This window comes from Orcinus orca, chromosome 9 (genome assembly GCF_937001465.1).
Source record: "Orcinus orca chromosome 9, mOrcOrc1.1, whole genome shotgun sequence".
NCBI classification, from domain to species: Eukaryota; Metazoa; Chordata; class Mammalia; order Artiodactyla; family Delphinidae; genus Orcinus; species Orcinus orca.
In genome coordinates, this window is record NC_064567.1 from 64,577,983 (window position 1) to 64,592,784 (window position 14,802).

At 35.1% G+C, this 14,802-nt stretch overlaps 1 protein-coding gene across 1 annotated transcript in view; it reads right to left on the reverse strand.

The window, feature by feature from the left end:
* Positions 1-14,802, reverse strand: part of THSD7A (thrombospondin type 1 domain containing 7A) — a 456,281-nt gene that overhangs the window by 274,298 nt on the left and 167,181 nt on the right. The gene's annotated exons all lie outside the window — the stretch shown is intronic.

Genomic DNA, 14,802 nt, shown 5'->3' on the forward strand with positions numbered 1-14,802 from the left:
AATCTATTTTCAGGCCCTATCAACTTGATCTCTCTTACAAAAATTACTTAACCTCTTTAAATCTTGATTTCTCCCATATGTAAAACATAACATAATACGTACCATATCATTAACTTCCATAGTCTCATAATACTATCTGAACCGTAAGCTATGTATCAATATTATGAGGAATATTTGTGATAAAGTTGTGAAATGCATTTTTCTCACACAAAAAGATTTCATTTTTATGTGACTTAATCTTTTAAACTCTGTATGCATCAGTGGTGATGTCTTTAGGCTAGACTCCATGCAAGTCTGTTGACCCATGATCTCCTTGGAAGCAGATCCTTCAGCACCAGTCAACATTCAGGTAACTGCAGGCCTGGCCAGTCTTGACCACAGCCTCATAACAGACCCTGAGTCAGAACCACCCAGCTAAGTTGCTTCCAAATTTCTGACACGTGGAAACTGAGATAATAAATTTTACTGGCTGTAATCAGCTAAATTTTGAGGTAATTCATTATGTAGCAATAGATACCTAACACAGACTATGGTCCTTGAAGACGTATGCTGCTGTAACCAAAAATTTAAAATATGGGAGTGGCATACTGGAACCACGCAGTGGGCAGAGCTGGAAGGACAATGAGGAAAGTGTTAGTCAAAGCCAAAGGTACTTTTTAAAAAAAAGACTGTTAGAAAAAGGCTAATGGTAGCTGCCAGTAAGAACTTAAGAAGAAGTGAGATCTCCAAAGAAGACATACAGATGGCCAAGATGCACATGAAAAGATGCTCAACATCACTAATTATTAGAGAAATGAAAATCAAAACCACAATGAGGTATCACCTCACACCAGTCAGAATGGCCATCATCAAAAAATCTACAAACAATAAATGCTGGAGAGGGTGTGGAGAAAAGGGAACCCTCCTGCACTGCTGGTGGGAATGTAAATTGATACAGCCACTATGGAGAACAGTATGGAAGTTCCTTAAAAAACTAAAAATAGAACTACCATATGACCCAGCAATCCCACTACTGGGCATATATCTGGAGAAAACCATAATTCACAAAGATACATGCACCCCAATGTTCACTGCAGCACTATTTACAACAGCCAAGCCATGGAAGCAACCTAACTGTTCATCAACAAGATGAATGAAGAAGATGTGGTACATATATACAATGGAATATTACTCAGCCTTAAAAAGGAATGAAATAATGCCATGTGCAGTGACATGGATGGACCTAGAGATTGTCATACTGAGTGAAAGAAGTCAGAGAAAGAGAAATATCATATGATATCACTTATATGTGGACTCTTTAAAAAATGGTACAAATGAACTTATTTACAGAACAGAAATACAGTCACAGATGTAGACAACAAACTTATGGTTACCAAGGGGGAAGGGAAGGAGGGATAAATTGGGAGATTGGGATTGATACATACACACTAATATATATATAATAGATAACTAATAAGGACCTACTGTATAGCACAGGGTACTCTGCTCAAAACTCTGTAATGACCTATATGGGAAAAGAATCTAAAAAAGACTAGATATATGTATACGTATACCTGATTCACTTTGCTGTCCAGCAGAAACTAACACAACAATGAAATCAACTATACTCCAATAAAAATTAATTTAAAAAAAAGAAGTGAGGAGAATGTTACAGAAATTTGAGGAAAGGAGATTCTTATATCATGACAGAGAGTTTAAGCAATACTGTCACCTACAGTCATGCAAAGTGGAAAATACACCTTATCAACTGGGTGATCTAACTAAGATTTCCAGTCAGAGTGTTGAGGGTGCCCCTGGTTTTTTTTTTATTAGAATATCTCTAATAAATAATCCCTTCCTAGTCACCAAATCCATGTCATGTCACGAATATAGTGGACTAGTGTGATGTGCTTTTTGACAAAAGGCAGAAGTGTTAACTGTCCCCAGGGTAAGGGAGTGATTGCATCTGTTATATAGTTTCAAGTAAAAGCAAAGAGCTTTTGATCCTTTTTACTAATGAGAATTGAGGAAAACACCTTTGCCAGATCAGTATCTGCATACCAAGGGTCTAACACTGTGTTGATTTGTTGTAGTTTAAATACCACATCTTTCATATCAGCTGCAACTGGGCCTAACACATGGTTAAGTTTACAGCAGCTTGCTATCATCTTCTATGATCCATCCCGTTTTGTTTTACCTTTTTTAGAAACAACACAGGTCAATTAGACAGGAATATGATGTGGACCATGTCTCCTGTATCTTTTGAATGTCTGATGTGGCACTAATTTCTGTAATTCCTCCAAGGATGTTATGTTGGACCCTAACACAAAATGCCTCACTTCCTACCTACAATTCATCTCAATCTATCATCTCCATCTATCAAAAAGTCAGAGTCTTAGTAACTCTCAGTAGTAAGCTACTGTATGTCAGCCTAGCAGGTGATACTGCAAAGCATTTATCCTCTTGCCCCTATTCCCCACTGGTCAAGAATGGTCCCATGGTCATTAACTCCCTCACAATTTCACGCTGTACGTGAGTGAGTGCTAAGTGGATTTCTGCAGGCGTCTTGCACTACAGTGTCAGAGAAGCTCTAGGAAAGTAGACTGCTCAGCCTATGATAAGTTGCAGTCAGTTTTCATCTACATGAACCTAGCCAAACCTGTGCAAAATTGGATGTCACAGGAGTGACTGGAGGTGGAGGTGAAGCCATGTGGATTGGAGATGGCACGTAAGTGACATTTCACGCTTAGCAAATGATGGTTTTTGTTTTTTGTTTTTCCTCTAAAAATGTCAAACCAAAGTCATCTATCTTTTTATGAACAGTATACCTTCAGGACAAAATTGCTAAAGGCTGAAGATGCCTGAATTTTTATCATGTTTATGTATTCATTTAACAGACATTTAGTGTGGGCTTACAATGTGCTAGGTGCTGTGATAGGAAAGAAAATAGATATATATTGAGATAAGAAAGCACTACAAAAGGTGGAAACATCAAAAGATGGAAGAATAAACAAAATATGGTATATACATAAAGTTGAATATTATTCATCCTTAAAAAAGAATGAAATTCTGATACATGCTACAAGATGCATAAGCCTTGAAAACTTAGGCTAAGTGAGATAAGCCAGACACAAAAGGACAAATATTGTATGATCTCACTTATATGAGGTACCTGGAATGGCCAAATTCATAGAAACAGAGGCAGAACGTTACCAGGGGCTAAAGGAAGGAGAGATGTGGGCAGAGTTTCCGTTTGGGATGATGAAAATGTTCTGGAGATGGTTACTGGTAATATGGTTGCACAACCATACGAATATACTTAGCGTCACTGAATTGTTCAATTAAAATGATAAAAAGGCAAATTTTATATTATGTACATTTTACCACAATAAAAAAACATATAATGCTACAACAAACTTTAGCCAACAATTTTTATATTCCATCTATAATCTTATGAAACTTCGAGAATTTTCTGGATATAGCAACATGGTGCCAAGGTTCTAGGAAGTTACCGCCAAGTTCAAAGCCTTGGGGAATTCTTAAATTCCTTAGGCCTAGAAGCAATTTATTTGAAACCTTCAAGCAAAAAGGGAAGAGCCAATTATAGATATAATAGACCCTCCTTGTCTTATTAAACACTGAAAAAAAGACAGCTCAGAAATGCCACCATTATCATCTTAGGTCTAGTGCCTAGCATATTAAATACATAGTTATTATAAATATTAGATTCCAAGTTCTTCTGATGATGTTACACTGTGAACTGCATACCTCTATAATTACAATATATTTTTAGTCAGTAATGTGAGATTATGGATATGATCTTCACAAAATGGAAAATCAAAATTAATGGAAGTAACCTTTTGACATCTGTGCTGTTTTAATAACCCAACTAAAATATATTTTATTCTTTGATTATTTAGGACATTTTTTTGCACATACTTTGGTTAATAAATATGTACATGTCTTTTACTTTTGTGTGAAGCTCATTTTAGGTATATATTACGATTTAATACTCCCCTGCATATAATAAACTACTCTAGTAAAACAGAACCAAAGTAGATTCTCCCCCTAACGTGATGTTACAATTAATAAGGCTAACACAAAAAAAATGTTAATTTCTTCCTTTCATGCACTGGGGTAAGACTGCATTACAGGCAATTATTAAGGATAACAATAAATTCCGTTTTTATCTTCTTACTTCAACGGACTACAGTTATACATTTAGGAAACTGAGAAGTATGACTTCTTTACAAGAGACTATAAAGCCTTCCCTCGTGGTTACCTTAGTCAATGCCCTTATGCATCACTGTATATTTTCATAATCTCCATATAATTGATATTGCACTAAATGCTGTAATTATATAGAGTTAAAAGTAAGCAATTCAAATACCTGAAACATTTAATTTTCAACACACTAAGCGGTATGTATATGAATGTAACTGTGAATTATCTGTAAATATACTTTTTAAATACAAATGATTTTTGCTAGCAAAATACTTCATCTGAAGCCAAGTTAATCTTTCCAAACTCCACGTGTCCAAGGAACTTGAGTGTACAGTTTAGGGCGGTAATTTGCAACATCAGTGACTTGGAAATGTCTACTAGAGCTTAGATTATTGTTTCCATAATGGGTAAAGTCAAGTGTAAAGCTCTTATAAAGTTAAGCATGAGCTCAAAATTATACCACGCTGTGAAAAATAATCAGTAGGTAATTTAAGATTTGAATGTATATGCTTCAGTTTCCCAGAAAGTGAATTGAAGACTATCTTAATTTTTTAGGAGGCTCTTCCCAACTTTGATAAAATATAACCCATAAACATGCACAAATTTCTTAAGAATTAGATTATTTGATCAGTATTTTTCATGTAATAATTTTACCTTGGAAAATATGGCATATGTAAGATAGCCCTAAATTAAGTTATAAAATGTAGAGCCGTAACTGGATTTGATCAATGTTGAGTATTTCTAACTCATGTCCTTCCTTAAAGAATCAGATATTCAGTTTTATCTTCAAAGAAATGTCACCAATAAAGCAGTGCTGAAGATGCATACAGTTCTGTTAGTTGTTTTTTAACGAGGCAAAGTTTCTTTTAGCCTAAAACATTAAGATCTTATTAAAAATTAGGGAGTCAGAAATAAGCATCCATTTTCTGATTTTTGTTTCTATGTACCTTTCTGTGTTTGGATATACATTTCTCCTTGATTATTAAATTTCCATGGCTGACAAATTCCATAAGTATTAAATAGCTATAATTTAAAAATCATATTATATTAATACCAGTGTATTAGGCTAATCTATACTTTAAGGCACATCATTACTCTTTTTGAAGACACATGTGATGTAATATAATACTTCTTTTGCCTGATTTAAAATCACAGTAAGGATGCATTTAAAAACCATAATATATATCAACTGAAATTAACGCAGGGCATTAATACACATGGCTTCACTGAGTAATTGGTTCCAAGAGTATGACAGAGAATCAACTAAGGCAGATGGTTAAATGAGGAATAGGGGAGCTGACAGTTGCACATTCACAGAAATTGTAAAATTTAAAACTGAAGGACACCGTAGTGATAAACAGTGCAAGATCTTCAGACCATCAGAAGTTAAGTGCAGCTTACAAAGTCATTATCCAAGCCTGGGTCAGAACCCAGATGTTCTGACTTCCCAGCTCACGTTCTCTGACTTCCCACTCTCACATTCTACCGTAGGAGACTTTAGTTAAGATAAAATAGCTCACACTGGAACTCTCTCTCTCAAACTCTACTTAGTAAATTATCCAAGTAGCCTCTGGCTCCAAAAATAATTCACTCATTTACCATTATCCTGGAATCTGTGATTTGGAAGTGTCCACAGAGATCCTGTAATATTTATAAACTTTCTTCAATCTTTCTTAGGTTCTTTTAGCCTCAGATAGAATACCTCTGGTGAAAAGAGTTCATTGTTTAGCAAAGTTGCCCATTCTGGTGACTGTCAGCTTTATTTATTAGAGATTTCTTTGCAATATTCCTATAAAATCTTCCACTCTAAGAATTCTAATCTAAACACTTCCTTATAGCTTTCCAAATATTTTAACACTCCAAACTAAATACTAATCTTCTTATTTTTTCTTATTCCTAAGAAGACTTCTGGTCTGATCATTAGGCTTGTTGCTTTCTGTGGCATTGTTAGATTGTGCAATAATACAATAGAGCAATCTGGAAACTAGTAAATAAAATGGACTAGACAGACAAATAAAACACCTGACCACGTCCACATACCTTTGATTCTAATTGAGATAAAAAAGGTAATAACCTCATATCCGTTTCAACACAGTGAGTCTCACCCAAGCTTCTTAACGTTAACTCTGTTAACTCATCTCACACACATTCTGTCGAGATTTAGACTTTTTTGATTCATACTATGCTATGTAATGAACTTACTCACTATGGCCATTCTTTTGGTAATCGCTTGGCTAACTCAGCCCCGTAAGGGCAAAGGCACATATTGAAAATCCTGTCCCTGAATATCTATTTCTTCAATGAATCCTTATCCAGAGGTCAACTCAAGGAACTAGAGGTACGTTTCACTTCTGAGCTCTTCCAGATTCCTTAATCAGCAACACTCTCTGACCCAGGTTCTTGAGGTGCCATGCATTCAGTTATCACTCCCCAAACCTTTTCTCTCAGAACACTGTAATTCCACTGCATAGTCCAGAATTGATAACTTTTAGGTTATATTTGAAGATAAATGTCTATAATATATGTTTACATGCTTTGATATAGTGTTCATATAATGCCACGAAAAATTAGGCTAATTACAAAGCAAATGCTTTACACATCTAGCTGCATCAATTTAGTATTCTTTTGGTGGAAAGGAATGAGAATTATTTAAATCAAAATTACACTCATAAATTAAATTCTCATTATAGGAAGCAATTCTAGTGCTAAAAATGTTCTGAGCATTCTATACTGAATGCTCATTATTTGCTAGAGTACAAAGGTCATAGGGGCTCACAGTTCACAGATGGTCTCCAGGCTAAATAGGACACAGCAGAGGGACAGAGGAAACTTGCATTTAGATTACCTAGACTGTGTTCCTTACCAGAATTTAATCCTAATTTTTAAAAATTTTGGTTTTTTGTGGTAAGAACACTTAGCATGAGATCTACTCTCAACAAATTTTTAAGTGTACAATAAATTATTGACTATAGGTATAATGCTGTACAGCAGATCTCTAGAACTTATTGAAACTTTATGCCCATTGATTAATAGCTCCCCACTTCCCCTCCCCCAGCCTCTGGAAACCACCATTTTTACTCTCTGCTTCTATGAGTTTTACTATTTTAGATAAGTCCATTCTGTATCACATTCTCTCTTCTTTTTTAAAAAAAATTAATTAATTATTTTTGGCTGCGTTGGTTCTTTGTTGCTGCGTGCAGGCTTTCTCTAGTTGCAGCGGGCGGGGGCTACTCTTTGTTGCGGTGCGCGGGCTTCTCGTTGCAGTGGCTTCTCTTTGTTGCAGAGCATGGGCTCTAAGGCACACGGGCTTCAGTAGTTGTGGCACCTGGGCTCAATAGTTGTGGCTTGCAGGCTCTAGAGCACAGGCTCAGTAGTTGTGGCGAATGGGATTAGCTGCTCTGCAGCGTGTGGGATCTTCCCAGATCAGGGCTCAAACCCGTGTCCCTGCACTGGCAGGCGGATTCTTAACCACTGCGCCACCAGGGAAGCCCTGTACCACATTTTCTTTATCCATTTATCTGTTAATGGATATTCAGTTTGTTTCCGCATCTTGGCTATTGTGACAGTGCTGCCATTCCTCCAAAGAAGACATACAAATGGCCAAGAGGTATAAGAAAAGATGCCCAATATCACTAATCATCAGGCAAGTGCAAATAAAACCAAAATGAGATATCACCTCACACCTGTCAGGATATTATCTAAAAAACAAAAGGCAACAAATACTGATAAGGATGTGGAGAAATTGGACCACTGTTCATGGGAATGTAAACTGGTTCAGTCATTATGGAAAACAGCATAGTGGTTCCTGAAAAAAAATTAAACATAGAACTACCATATAATCCAGCAATCCCACTTTTGCGTATTTATCCAAAAGAACTGATGTATCTTGAAGGGATATCAGCAGAATTTATTTTGTCTTTTTGAGGTATCCACTTCAGCTCTGGGCATCAATTTAGATCACCTGTTTTTCTTAACATGAGAGTTCTAACTAATTATTTAATACCTATGTCCCTGTTCATACTAATACTGTACCTTGTTAACTGAACAATTCCATTTGATTTAATAAATATTATGAATACCTAGAATTTTAAGCATCCACATCTCTTTGCTAATCCAAGGAATCAGAATTATTTCTCTCAATTACCCATGAACTTCTTGAGTTAAAAAAATACTTGAAATCAGAGGTTGGTGAAATTTTCTTTCACATTATTTAAAAGTCATTACTGGAAGATTCCAAATAGTTTTTAATGTAGAAAAACATAAATGAGCATTGTTATCTTCTTTTTAACTATTGATTATTAACAACAAGTTCTGAGGTAGGTTCAATGTGACCCAATTGTTAAAACTGCCATGTAGTAAATTTCATATAATGTTCTTTTGGCCATATTTTGAAGAGTGGAGATGAGAAGACATACACTTTAGCAAAGTAGCCTTAATGACATACTTTAAATCATAGCTCCTTGTCATATACCACAAAGTAACACTCAATACTTTTAAATAGTAGAATGAACTTTGTGTATTCCAGTCAGAGAGGAAAAATAGGTTCACTGGAAGCCTAAAGAAGGAGGATATTATATTCCTACCGGGGAACTCAAAGCTTGATGGAAATAATGAGATCTGAGTTGGAGAGGCAGAAATGGAATCACGGGACATAAGGTTGACAGCTGCTAGTGTGGGCGTAGACAGTGCCAGGAACAGGGGACAACATGGACAAAACCAGAAAATGAAGACTGTATAAATAAGTAAGCACGTGGAACACAGATCTGAAAAGGAAAGGGAGCTTGGGATGAGGTTGGGGAGGCACTGGCAACTTTTCTGTAGGTGAATCCTAGCTTAATATATTTTATAATACCTTACTCTAAGTAAATCCTAACTTCCTTTCAACAACCTGCTTTAATTGTGCTCATTCATTCTCTTCTCACGCTATGTATGTTTAAGAGAATTTCTCACATTATCTGTGCTACATATTCTGACCTCTTGTTATAGTGTCCTATTTTGTTTACCAAGTATTTTGCATATGCAAACCTATTTCTCCAGTGAGATTTTAAACCACTCAAGGACAGGAGCTTTGACATGTTCCTTTTGTAATCCCCACTATAATGCTAGACTGCCAACGAAAATTCATATGAAAGTTCTTTCCAGAGTACATTTAAGATATAATTGGGATTGCTCCTTAGTATATACTTGGTGAGCTGTAAGAGCTATCAGAAGATGGCTGTTTCTAGGAATCCTTGAAGGAAAAGATCTGAATTAAAACAAATAGCTTGACACCCTGTATGAGTTAGCAAGAGGCTAGAAAATAGAGTAGCCTAGCTATGGAGGTCTAGGTTATAGTACACTCAGAAAGTGACAGTAGTGAAAGTCAAGCACCAGATAGGATGGCCACCCTGCCAGCATCAATAGGGGACCAGCAGTCTGTGAGTTCAGCAGCAAAAACTCATTAATTGCAGGGCTAATAGGTGAGAAAAATAAACCATAGCTTAAGAAAATTTGTGCCTGAGAGCTAATTCAAGCCTTAAGGACGTTAGGCAATTAAATGGTAAAGCATGACTATTTCTTTTCAAGAAAGAGCCACCCATGATTGTTGAAAATTTAACAATAAATTTAACAATATTAAATAATTAAATTAAATAATTAAATAATTAAAATTTAACAATATTTAATTTAGTAAACTTTAACATTATTAACCTTCTGGTTTCTTTTCTATTTTTTTCCTGAGGTTGTCATCAGAAGGATTCATGTTTATCATGTGTATTTTACTTTAGACTTGTTAGTCACTTGTTAATATGCTTGTGAAGATGACTGCAAGAAGTGATGGAATTCAAATTATTTTCCCCACATAGGCCTTCTTTCACCCTGATGGTGTTAATAGTTGACTCGTTATTTCAATGGCATTTTCTTCAATGTCACGGTGTTTCTCTCAGGATGTGTTACATTTTCATAATTGCTATCTTCCCAAGCATTCTGGTTTCTCAATGTGACAAACACTACACCTAAGATTTGAGATTCACAGCTCTCACAGGAAATCTCCATCTCTTAGAGGGTTTTTAAACTCATTTTGCCAACGGCTGAATTTTTTATCTGTGGATAAGCAGTTTTTCAGAATTTTATGCCATAAAAAAATTCCAGTCTTATGTTATTTTGATATCTTGCAGTTTTCATGACATAAGGAATTATAAAGCAGAGGCTACTGGTGAGGGAACTTTTATCTCTGACCTCTCTGTAGCTCCTAGAAAACATGGTAATTTTTGCTTTTCTTGAAAACGAAATGAGCACACGTAAGATGCACTGGAAAGTATTTTAAGATTCTTAGCAAAACTCAGTAGAATGCTATATGCCTAAGAGGATGAGTGAAAAAAACCCAATAATTTTATCCAGTAAGGGCATATTTCTTAGGACTTAAACTGCACTTTTTGGAGGTATTTCCAAAGGACAAATATTTGACATATTTTGGGTTTTGAACTTATTCAAATTAAAAAACAAACAACAACAACCGAAAACGTCTTTCATTTACCTCCAGCTCTTTTGGTTATTACCCATCTGTCACTGATTTCCTTACTGTGTAAATGACTGGTCATGAGTAACTTAGATCCCATTTATTACAGTAGCTATCCATTAGAGTAGAGGAGCTTATTAATGTGCTTAAAGACACTGGAGCAACCTATACCCACACCTGGAATTCTAAACACGCTAGCCATGCAAGTCCACTTTGGCCCACCTCTCACTGTTCTCTGCACTGAGCAGCCAGCGGGAGCTTTTCGACACGCAAATCTGTTCGTGTCACCTTGTTGCATAGAACTCTTTGATACCTTTCCTTTGCTCTTAGGTTAAACCAAAGCTTGTTAGCACCATCCAGAAATTCCACCAGGATCTGACCTGAACCTCCCTCTCCAAATTTGTCTTGTATTTTGCTCCCTCTCAACACTGTGCTTTAGCCATGTTCACTTCTACACCATTTTCCCACAAACAGATCTCCGTTATAGCACTTACTGTGCTGCAATTATTTGTTTATTTCTTTCTTCCCTACAGGTCATTACTACCTTAAAGGCAGATACTGTCTTGTTATTTTTCTATCCCCAGTGCTTAGGATAATGCATATCACATATTAACTGCTGCTGCATAAATACTTGTTTAATGAATACATTTTAATGAATAAAATTTCAGATGCCTAATTAGAAAAATTTATCACTGCTTTACATTAGTGAGGACAAACCTCTCCCAATAAGCACAATACCTTAATGCAGTTAAAATATAAATTTCCACATAAGTCCTATCTAAGAACCTAGACCCTTTCTACCCAGAGTGTGATCCAGGGAACAGGAACATCAATAATGCCTGGTAACTTATTAGAAATTCAGAATCTGCAAACCCTAGCCCAAACCTACTGAATCAGAGTCTACATTTTTAGAAGACTCCTAGATAATTTGTATGTGTATTAAGGTTTGAAAAGTACAGATCACAAATTACTTTATACCAATTTATAAAAGATACCTTTATATCAGTCAAGGTAGAGAGGCATGTGCTCCTAGATGTGAAGAATTAAAACGGACAAAAGTCAGTTTTTTCAATAATAATTCATAAATTCATTTATGCTTTCAACAAAGAGATAATGAGTAGCAACCATCTGTTAAGTAGTGTGCTAGACTTGGACACACCATGATGTTTAAAAGTAATATGGCTACTGCCCTCATGCAGCGTTCCACCTATTCAGAAGACTAGCTTATATAAAGCATAAAAAAACTATCATACACTTAAAATTAGAGCAAAGGCTAAAAGAAAATTCAGCTTAATATAAATAAAAAATTTGAATAAAACAATTTTGAAAGAGAAAATGATTCCAAACTTCATCTTTTGTTACAATCAACTGTATCTAAGATAAACATTATGAATTCAAGCAATGCTATTGGGATTTGCCTGCTTTTATATTAAGCCACAATTTGGTGTCAAAAAAAAAAAATGACAGTCAAGTAAGAACTGAACAATAGTTCAGCAGAATACAATATTCAGAAGCATATATATGCGAGTAACATATAATGAAGTGGCATTTTAATATGCAAGGAAAATATAATGAAGTGGCGTTTTACATTAATAATAAATAATAAAACATACGAATAAAAAATAATAAATAACACTGAACTCTTGACTAACTCTTTGACAAAAGCACTTAATCTCTACATGGTAATATACAACAAAATAAATTACATATGTATAGAAGTGTTAAATATGAGAAAAATGTTAGATATTGAGAAAAACGTGCAAATTTTTAAAACACAGAAAGACATCTTCTGTCACTGACTCTTATACTTGCTTGTGCCTGACCAATCTTTCCTATGAGATCAATTAGAAGAGCTAAATTTAACAAAACCTGAAGTCATCAGAGAAATATGAATGCAGCAAGAACTTGGAGAACTAATACCCCAGACAAAGATGAAGTGCATAATAAGTAGTCTGAGATTTGTCTCAACTTGGACCCTTGAGGCATTTTCCATTTCTTAAACTATGGGCAAGAGGTGAAAAAGATGAGCAGAACTTTTAGCAGTTTTATGGACCTGAGAAGAAAATATTATGTCCAGGGTTGACCAGGAAGAAGAAAACCAACTCAGCTATCAGTTATAATTTCCAAAGGCTACACTTGTGGATAAAGGGAAAAGAAAAAAAGATAAGCTTTTAAGATTAAATTCAGCTGATTAGAAGCTGAATTTCAGCCTAGATTAAGATGACATTTCCATAGCCTAACACCAGACACACACAAAAATCCTATCTGAAAGATTATGTCAATTATACAGAGTCCCCACGCCCACAAAAAAAAAAAAAAAAAAAAAAAAAAAAAAATCGCAACAGCTGGCATTCAGCCAAAATTTGCTTTGACTACCAAATGTAGGAGATCCATATTATCAGGGTTATCAGACCTTCATGTTTAAGTAACTGTGATGGATGTTTTCCAGAAAGTGGAAAACACGACAAAGGATATCAGCAGAGAGCAGAAATCTATTTTTAAAACAGTCAAATGCAAAATCCACAGGTGAAAAATACAATAACCGAATTAAGAACTCAACAGAGATTTAGCAGCAAGAGGGCCAGTGAGATAGAAGATAATTCAATTAACCCAGCAATCTCACTACTGGGCATACACCCAGAGAAAACCATAATGCAAAAAGACACATGCACCCCAATGTTCACTGCAGCACTATTTACAATAGCCAGGTCATGGAAGCAACTTAAATGCCCACTGACAGACGAATGGATAAAGAAGATGTGGTACATATATACAATGGAATATTACTCAGCCACAAAAAGGAATGAAATTGGGTCATTTGTAGAGGCATGGATGGACCTAGAGACTGTCATACAGAGTGAAGTAAATCAGAAAGAGAAAAACAAATACCATACATTAATGCACATATGTGGAATCTAGAAAAATGGTACAGATGAACCAGTGTGCCAGCCAGAAATAGAGACACAGATGCAGAGAACAAACGTATGGATGCCAAGGGGGGGACGTGGTGGGTGGCGGCGGCGGTGGTGGTGTGATGAATTGGGAGATTGGGATTGACATGTATACACCAATATGTATAAAATGGATAACTAACAAGAACCTGCTGTGCAGTAAATAAATAAATAAAACAAAATTCAAAAAAAGAAGAAAATTCAATTAAAATATCTAACATGATGCAAAGACTGAAAGAAAGAACATATGGGACATGGAAGAAATCTTTACAATTCAAACAAGATAACAGGAGAAAAAAAATCCAAGAAGAAATCATTCAGGAAGTAATAAAGACTGGAAAGCTAAATCCAGGTGACTATTGAATGTATGAAACAATGATAATATGCCTAGTGGGATTTACATTTATATAGACTAGAAATACATACCACTAAGAGTGTTAACAATAGAAGATGGGATAAACAGAGGCAAAGAGTTTTAAGGTCATTGAATTTTCTGGGATGAGATAGAATTACTAATTTAGAGTTGACTTTAATGAATATAAGTGTACCAGTGAAAGATTATCCAAACAATGTATAATTAATGAGCTATCAGAGGAGAAACAGTGATAATAAAAATAATTAATGAAAGAAGAGAAAAAATACATAGAAAAAATGGAAAAACAGAAAAACAGTAAGATGGTATATACATTTAAACCAAAATGCATGAATTTACATCAGATGTAAAATAAATAAATATCCCAGGTAAAAGACAAAGGTGGTCAGATTGGATGTAAAACTGAAACCCAATTCTTGCTGTTTATGAGAGCAATGCCTTAGATAAAAGGAAATTGGGTTATAGTCAAAAGATGAAGCAAATTATAGCATGCACATACTAAACAAAAGAAAGCTGGTAAAGATATATTAATATCAAAGTATATTTTAAGAAAATATGCAAATATAGACATTTAATAATAAAAGTATCAATCCACCACTATAATATGTAAAATTTTCCACATACCTAGTAACATCTGGCCCCAAAACATATAAAGCTAAAATTGATAGAACTAGGAGAAATACACAGATTTATAATTATAATAAAAGACCCTAAGACACTTCTCTTATTAACTGATACCACTAGCAATTTAGAAGATTTGAACAACATATTAACAAAAT